The sequence below is a fragment of the Temnothorax curvispinosus genome, unplaced genomic scaffold (genome assembly GCF_003070985.1).
Source record: "Temnothorax curvispinosus isolate PA1 unplaced genomic scaffold, ASM307098v1 QBEX01004768.1, whole genome shotgun sequence".
NCBI lineage: Eukaryota > Metazoa > Arthropoda > Insecta > Hymenoptera > Formicidae > Temnothorax > Temnothorax curvispinosus.
The window spans coordinates 325,314-334,201 of record NW_020214548.1 but is presented as its reverse complement, the minus strand read 5'-3'; the positions used below and the strand labels follow the sequence as shown (position 1 = coordinate 334,201).

The window sequence follows — 8,888 nt, the reverse complement described above, 5'->3', positions numbered from 1 at the left end:
AGAACTAAATTAAGAAAAACTAATATCACAGGAATAGTTCCACGCTAGAGCAAGGACCAGAAGAAATGTGAGTAGCAGGAACAGGAGTGACAGGAGCTCAGTCCATGAATTCCAATGAAAACAGATACGAACGAAGACGACTCTTGAAGGCTAAAATAGTGGTTGCAGACGTGACATTTTCAGGGAGAGAATGCCAGAAGTTCATAGCCGATATATGAAAGGAATGACGATACATTTCCGTTCTGAAAGCTGGAATCTGAAAGATTTGAGAGGAAGAATTACCTAAACGTTCTGACCTTCTAAGTGACGGGCTAAGTGGAGTAAGAAGTTCACTAAGATACGTTGGCGAGCCCATGTAGATGATGCGATAGGTCTGACACCCGAGAAAATATAGTCTTCTATTCTCTACAGACAGCCACCCAAGGCGACGTCGATATTGCGATATATGCTCATCTTTACGCAGATTATAAATAAATCTAATGCAGCAGTTTACAAGTCTCTGCAACTTCAGATTAAGTTCCTTGCTCAGGCCGTGATAGACAAGGCAGCAGTAGTCCAGATATGGCAGCACAAGAGACGTCACTAGCCTGATTCTAAGTTCCGTGGAGAGGGAATTCATATTGAACTTTAATTTGTAAAGCGCATGATGAACTCTCTGCGAGACATGCGAGACATGCTTTTTCCAGGAGAGATTCGATTCGAAATAGACTCCAAGGTTCTTCACCTCCCTTACATATGGCAAAGGCGTATGATTAACAGTTATAGGCGGTAATGAGTCCAGATCAATGTTGTTGATGTTTGTTCCACTACCAAAAATGATGACCTTGGATTTTGCAGGGTTCAATTTCAAACCATTATCATTAGCATAATCAAAGATAGCGTTTGCATCTTTTGAGATCAAATTGAGATTATAAAGGAGATCAGCAAGAGCACAGGAACGATAGATCTGGATATCATCAGCAAATATCATGTATTCAGAGTAGATCAGAACTTTGCCTATGTCATTAATGTAGAGGGTAAACAGAGGTGGGCCAAGTACAGAACCCTGAGGTACCCCACATAGCGTAAATAACCAAGAGGAAAAGTTACCCTCGTCATCGACAACAGCCTGAGAACGACCAGTGAGGTATGAGTAGATCCAGATAAGTGTAGGGACAGAAAAACCCAGCTCTTTAAGTTTAATCAGAAGACGCAAATGAGGCACCGTGTCAAACGCCTTGCTAAAATCAAAGAGGATCATAATAGTAATGAACTCAATGTCAATCGCTCTCTTTATGTCGTCGCAGACTCGCAGAAGCGCAGACTAAGTATTATGACTAGGACGAAAAGCAGACTGTCTCACATTAATAAGATTGTGCTCAGTTAAATAGTCGCTGATCTGCGAGGCAACGATACGTTCGAGCACTTTGGATAGCTCTGGCAGATTGGCTATCGGTCTCGTGTCTGACGGGGATGACGGGATACGAATCTTCGATAGAGGACGAATAAGCGCCCGCTTCCACTGAGACGGAAAGGTAGAATGTTCCAGTGAATGATTGAGAAGAGCCGTCAACTGCAACGAAATTACAGGCCAAGCCAGACGCAGAATATAGAGAGGAATACCGTCTACTCCCGCTGCATAGGAATGAAGTGGTCTCGTGGAGATAAGCTGAAAGATCATGCAAGGCGTGATCACAGAAAAAACGAATTCAGGACGTTGGGGTGGACAGGGAACACAAGCTATAGCAGACATAAAGTCATCGAATAAGCAAGGCGTATGAACATCAGAAACAGAGACAAAGTGTGCATTCAATTGATTTGGTGTGAAGTAATGCAGTGGAGAAACAAGGGAAGACTTGACAAGGCCTAAACGTGCTAATTCTCTCCATAGCTTTGCTGGGTCAGTAATGGATTTAAGTGAGTTAAGTTGAAACTCACTTTTAGCACGCTTAATATCTGAATTTAACTGGTTGCGAAATTGCCTGTATAAGGAATAACCAAGTGCGCTATTTGAACGCTTAGCACGCCTGTATACTTGGTTGCGAGTACGAATTCTGGTCTTAAGTTCGCTTGTAAGCCACCGCACAGGGGGCTTTTTAATGATAAATGTACGCTCTGGAGCAACCACATCCAGAGTGTCAAGTAAGATTTCAGACAGCACAGAACAAAATCTATCAACATGAGACACAGAGGATTGGTCATAGCTAACTTCGCCACAATCAGTAGTAACATTTGCACACGCCACAACTTCAGGGCTCACAGTTAAGGATCGGAGATGGTCCTGGAACTCATCCGCAACAATAGTCCGATAACAACGCCTCGCAATGGTACGCTCAGTAGCCAACCTCTCGCCCAGTGACAGCGATACTTCGATCAGATCATGCCCCGCAATGAATGGGTACTCAGATTTGTAAAATCTGCGGACCTTCTCACAGTCGTCAACCGCTAGGACATCGAGCCATGAGTCAGTGGTAGCCGTGTGATACGTGGCTTCGGATTGAATAATAGTCATAGAAAGGCTAGACATAAACTCACGCAAGAAGTTGGCTTCAAAGCTGTTTGACAGTAGATTACAATTTAGATCGCCGCCAATGATAATATTTTTATAGAGATGAGATACATTAGTGAGTGCTTGTGCAAAATCTTGGAAAAGAAAACCCTTGGGTCTCCTATATACAGACGCAAATAGTATAGTTTCGTTACATGGCAGTCGAATTTCAATCAGAAGAAATTCAGGAGCATTAAGATGAGTTGCAACAGAAGACGCAATTAGCTTAGCCTTAAGTGAATGATGAACGTAACAGGCTACGCCCCCTCCCATACGCCCAACCCGATCATGGCGGATCATAAAATAACCATCCAAGGCCACAAGTTCGTCAGAAACACCATCATGAAGCCAAGTTTCGGAAATAGAAATAATGTGATACGGATTAGAGTCAAAGTGGAGCCTGACAAGCTCAATATGACCACGAAGTGAATTCGCATTGAATTGGACAACTCGGAAATTAGATTCAATGCTATTTGAGTGCCTCTGTGGACACATCCGGCACGGTCAATCAAGACAAGTCAGGTCTGCAGCAGATCTTATATAAATAACAGGCGAACCATCGGATTGCCTCACACAAATACGCCCCCGTCTCACCCATACATATTTGTACGATCGCTCTTTAGCTAAACGCTTAGTCTGCTGTAGCAACTCGTAACACTCCTTTGAGAGTAATTCATTAACAAATACAGCAGTTTTAGAGTCATTTCCGCAGACCTCCCCCTGCTTGAGATCACCCTTGGCTCGCTTCTTCGAGATTATAATCTCACTAACAGAATTGGAGGACACAGTGACGATAAGTGAGTTACCAGTCACTGTGGCTTTGGAGTTGGCAGAAGCAGAGTCAGGGGGAGACCTACGGACAGTTCTAACATTCAAAATATGAGGAGACAAATCTGATGCACCAAGTGCAACAAGTAGGTTGCGCGCCATTACAGAGGGAACCTCAGAAAGTGGTTCCGGCAGGCCAGACACAATGATCTCATTTGCGCCAGTGTCCTGACGATCCATACAAGCCGATTTTAAGTCTAAAAGTTCTCTTTTAAGAGCCGCATTTTCATGTTCCAAGGACGAAATACGTTGAGCGTGATTGGCAACAGACTCAGATAGGCTATTGATTAGGTCTAGTTTATTATTTATCATCTCGTTTGTCCTTTGCTGACTATCTATGAAGGCAGAAATTCTCGAATCTGACCTCGTAATGTCGTCATTGATCTTCTGCTGATTATCAATAAACGCAGAGATCTTAGAATCGGACATCTTCATCTGTTCAATCAGACTCAGCAAAAGCTCGTTAGTCGCATGCTGTGGGGTCGACTGAGTACGCGAATCTGCAGAAGAAGCCATATTGTCAAATTCAAATGAAAGCGGTGCTGTCTCCGATGCTGGTGTAAGAGGGGGTATGTCCAATGACGATAGAAGTGATGTACAACAAGAGTCAGCGTATTTAGACACTGAATAGGACCTAATGCAACCGGGATGAAACACTCTTCTGCACCCGCTGCACTCAATCGACCTGTTTGCTATTGATTTCCTACACTTGGAACACGTAGGCGGCATGTATAATCGGTCTTACAGTGACCACAATACTAGATCAGGCAGGTAAATTTAGACAGCCGGATAAAATATACGCAAACGCTCCGCACACAGTTCCGCCGAGTACGCGGAAGAGAGAGAGAGAGAGAGAGAGAGAGAGAGAGAGAGAGAGAGAGAGATATGATTTATTTATGCCCAAGCATAGGCTAAAGGGCAAATACAAGATAGTACAAAAAACAAAATAATACATGCTCTCTCAAGCACATGTACATTCACATAACCATGATAAGTAAAATATAACTAACGCAACTTAATAATAAAAACGCGCCACTTAAAGTAAAAATATGTACAGTATAAATAGGAACTAAGAACTGAACGCAAAATAACTTATAAACTAATGACAAGAATAACAGACGACGAAAGCCATATCCAGAGACCAGTCATCCAACTTCACGTGCAAGCAAGTACGCTTTTAGAAGTCTTTTAAAGGAAATGATTGAAGAAGCAGAGGTAATACCGTCCGGAAGAGAATGCCAAAAATAGACAGCGAAAAGATGAAAGGAGTTTCTATAGGTAGTAGTTCTATGGGAAGGAGTATGAAAAATTTCCGATGCAACAGAAGAGCGGACCAACCTCCTCAAAGACGGATCAAGGAAGGTGAAATCCTCACGCAGATAAGGAGAGCGCATATGCAATATACGAAACGTTTGGCAGCCCAGAAAGTATAGCCTTCTATTTTCAACAGAAAGCCACCCTAACTGACGCCTGTAAGGAGTAATGTGTTCGTCGCGTTTAAGATTGAAAATAAAGCGGATGCAACAATTGACCAGTCTCTGTAATATGGCGTTCAGCTCTCCGCTCAGACCATGATATACTAGGCAGCAGTAGTCAATGTGCGGAATGATTAAAGCCAAAACGAGTCTGATTCTTAACCTGGTAGAAAGAGAATTTTTGTTAAATTTAAGTTTATACAAAGCATAGTGAACTTTTTGAGAGACATGTAAAACATGCTTCCTCCAGGATAAGTTAGACGTAAATATTACACCCAGATTCCTGGCCTCATTGACAAAAGGTAAAGGCGTCTGATTTACAATAATAGGTGGTAAACTGTGGAGATCAATATCAATGATATAGGACGGACTACCAAATGTGAGTACCTTTGATTTCGCAGGGTTCAGTTTAAGACCGTTTGAGTTGGCATAGTTGAAAACAGCATTCGCATCAATAGAAATCAACTCAAGACCACGGAGAATATCAGCCCTCAAACATTGGAGATAAACCTGAATGTCATCCGCGAAAAGCATGTGATGAGCAAAAGACAGGACACTACCAATGTCATTAATATAGAGAGCAAATAAGAGTGGGCCAAGAACCGAACCCTGAGGCACACCACACGATGTGAGAACCCAGTCCGAGATATTACCCTCATCATCTATTACTGCCTGAGAGCGGCCAGTAAGATAAGAAAAGATCCAATTAAGAACAGCGTCAGAAAAACCAATTTCTTTAAGTTTTATCAATAACAGAAGATGGGGAACAGTATCAAACGCCTTACTGAAGTCGAATAAAATCATGAGTGTAATAAGCTTATTATCAATTCCCTTTTTTATATCATCACAAACACGTAATAGTGCAGACTGTGTATTGTGACCGGAACGATACGCAGACTGTCTAGGATTCAGGATATTATATTCATTTAAATAGTCTGTAATTTGTGAAGCTACTATTCGTTCCAGGATTTTAGACATCTCCGGTAAGTTAGCTATCGGTCGCGTATCTGACGGAGACAGTGGAGTGCGAATCTTCGAGAGAGGTCGAATCAACGCACGTTTCCAAGCAGAAGGAAATACGGAAGTTTCGAGTGAACGATTAAGCAATGATATGAGCAATTGAGAAATAGCAGGCCAGGAAATGCGCAAAACATGAAGCGGAATACCATCACAACCAGACGCATAGGAGTGGAGAGGTCCATCAGTGATAAGTTTATATACTGCATCTGGCGGTATAGTAGAGAATGCGAACTCAGGTCGCTGAGAAGAACAAGAGACTGAAGCAATGGCTGAAACAAAGTCAGCATAAGAGCAAGGCGATGGAGTATCAGCTACAGAAACATAATGTGAGTTTAGTTGATCAGGAGTGAAAAAACGGAGAGGAGAGACGGAAGTAGGCTTAACAAGTCCTAGACGCGCAAGTTCTCTCCACATTTTAGCAGCATCAGTAATGTTATTAAGATAGGCGAAGTGAAACTCACTTTTGGCACGCTTGATGTCACGATTAAGCTGGTTACGAAAACGACGGTATCTAGCGTAGCCAAGTAGGCTATTTGAACGTCTAGCCTGCTTATACATTTGATTGCGAGAGCGGAGCCGGCATTTTAGTTCGTCAGAGAGCCATTGCGCAGGAGGTCTTCTAATCGTAGATATACGAGCAGGAGCAAGGACATCAAGCGCCCCAATCAAGGTATTCGATAAACGGTCACAGAGCTCATCTACAGCGGTCTCACTGGAAATAACGCCTAACTCATTACAAACATAAAGATATTCAAGAAATGCCGAGGTATCAATACCTCTAAAATTGCGTCGTAATATGGATCGCTCCAGATCAAACTTGCGATTAAGTGTGAACGACAACTCAAGTAAATCATGTCCAGCTATAAATGGACTCAGAGATTTTACAAACTCAAGAACCTTGTCGCAGTCATCTACTACCAGAACATCCAGACACGAGTCCGAGGTGGCGGTATGAAAGGTAGCATCGGAGCTAACAATACTTAAAGATAAGCTAGACATGAGATCGCGCAAATAGATGGCCTCGAAACCATTCGTCAAAAGATTACAGTTAAGATCATTTCCAATAATAATATTGTCATACAAATGAGAGACATTCGTAAGTGATTCGACGAAGTCACTGAGAAGAGAGCCCTTCGGCCTTCTGTATACAGAAGCAAACAAAACCACCTCATCACTCGGCAAACGGATCTCGATCATAAGATATTCAGGAGCATTAACGTCAACGCTGATAGAGGTTGCAATCAGCTTGACCCTAAGCGAGTTGTGAATGTAGCAAGCAACTCCTCCACCAACCCGCCCCACTCGGTCATGACGCACCAGAAAGTAGCCATCTAAGGCAACCAGATCATCCGACACGCCGGCATGCAGCCACGTCTCCGAAACAGAAATTACATGATGAGAAGCATTGCTAAAATGCAACCGAACAAAATCCATATGTCCACGCAGGGAATTCGCATTGAATTGCGCTATACGAAGCAGCGAGAATTTACCGGTAAAATTATTCCGAACGGCAGAAGACAATGGACAGGCAGGCCGGCCGCGTCAGACGAGCCTGGCCAGATCAGCGTCAGAATCGACATAGACAATAGGTGCACCATCTGAGCATCTAACACATATTCGGCCACTTCTAACCCATACATACTTAAGAGCCTTCTCCCGAGCTATACGTTTGACCTGCCGTAGCAAATCATGAGTGCGCTTAGGAAGAAGTTCATTTACATACACAATGCGATCGGAATTAACCTCACACACATCACGCTGTCTAAGAGCACCCTTCTCACGCTTTTTTACAATAATCGCATCGCGGACGCTACCTGAAGCCAGGGCGATAATCAATGAAGACGATGATGCAGCTCCCGTGGAACGGTCCTGAGTTGCAGACGGTGCCACCTTAACAAATCTGGCGCTAAGCACGTGACAGGACAAGTTCGGTACTTCCAATGCCGTAATCACACTCTCAGCGAGTTTTAGAGGAGCAGTAGAAGTCATCCCAGGCAAGCCTGACACAATTAATTCGCTTCCCGCGCTCGCATCGCGAGTAGAATGAGCCGACTGAGCAGACTTTAAGTCACGGACTTCGCGAACAAGATTGGCATTATCCCGCTCTAATTGCGCAATGCGCTGACCATATTGAGCGACAGTTTCAGCAAGACTACTCAAGTGATTAAGTTTATCACTAAGCTCATTGTTCGTCTGTTGTTGACATTCAATAAATGATGACAGTTTCGCATTTGTCGCCATCATAAAGGACGAAAGTTTCGCGTCAGTCGCCTTCATCTGCTCAGACAATGCACGCAACAGATCGTCCGTAGAATCACGCGCAACATTAGAGTCTCGCGCTACATTTTCACGCGTACGCGCACCTAAGAACGGAGAATCACCGATAACTCCCAGTTCCGAAGCAGGCGGACCACGCTCATCCCTTGGTGTGATAGGCATAATTAAATTAGCTTTACAGCAAGCACTTGCGAGGGCAGCAAGCACTTGCTGCCCTCGTAGTAATGTAAGCTCTCACACAACCAGGATGAAACAAATTAATGCACTCAAAGCAGGAAATGTATTTTCCAGCTATCGTTTTAGAGCACCTAGTACATACACGCTGCATGTGTTATCAACAGATTCGCGCTTAAAGTTAAAGTCTCGCACACACCGATAAGCAAGCGCACCCAGTAAAAGTAGATCACTAGAGATGTCGCATGGATACACACGAGCAGCCAATCGTAGTCATCTAAACGCACGTGCACGGAGAAAGCATGCAGATAGTGAAGATCGGCAACGGCAGACGCATGCGCAGCTGAGTCAAGGTTCCGCACATGGATAAGCAAGCGCATCCAATGAGAGCAGATCCAGAGAGAGAGAGAGAGAGAGAGAGAGAGAGAGAGAGAGAGAGAGAGAGAGAGAGAGATATGATTTATTTATGCCCAAGCATAGGCTAAAGGGCAAATACAAGATAGTACAAAAAACAAAATAATACATGCTCTCTCAAGCACATGTACATTCACATAACCATGATAAGTAAAATATAACTAACGCAACTT

The 8,888-nt window shown here is 43.5% G+C and overlaps 1 protein-coding gene and 1 long non-coding RNA gene across 18 annotated transcripts in view; one reads left to right on the top strand and one right to left on the bottom strand.

The window, feature by feature from the left end:
- Positions 1-77, top strand: part of LOC112453923 — a 13,967-nt gene extending 13,890 nt beyond the window's left edge. Inside the window, exon 3 of the long non-coding RNA XR_003040681.1 lies at positions 64-77. This is a non-coding gene — a long non-coding RNA (uncharacterized LOC112453923). The remainder of the gene's footprint in view (positions 1-63) is intronic.
- LOC112453921 overlaps positions 1-8,888 on the bottom strand; it is a 133,779-nt gene that overhangs the window by 52,170 nt on the left and 72,721 nt on the right. The gene's annotated exons all lie outside the window — the stretch shown is intronic.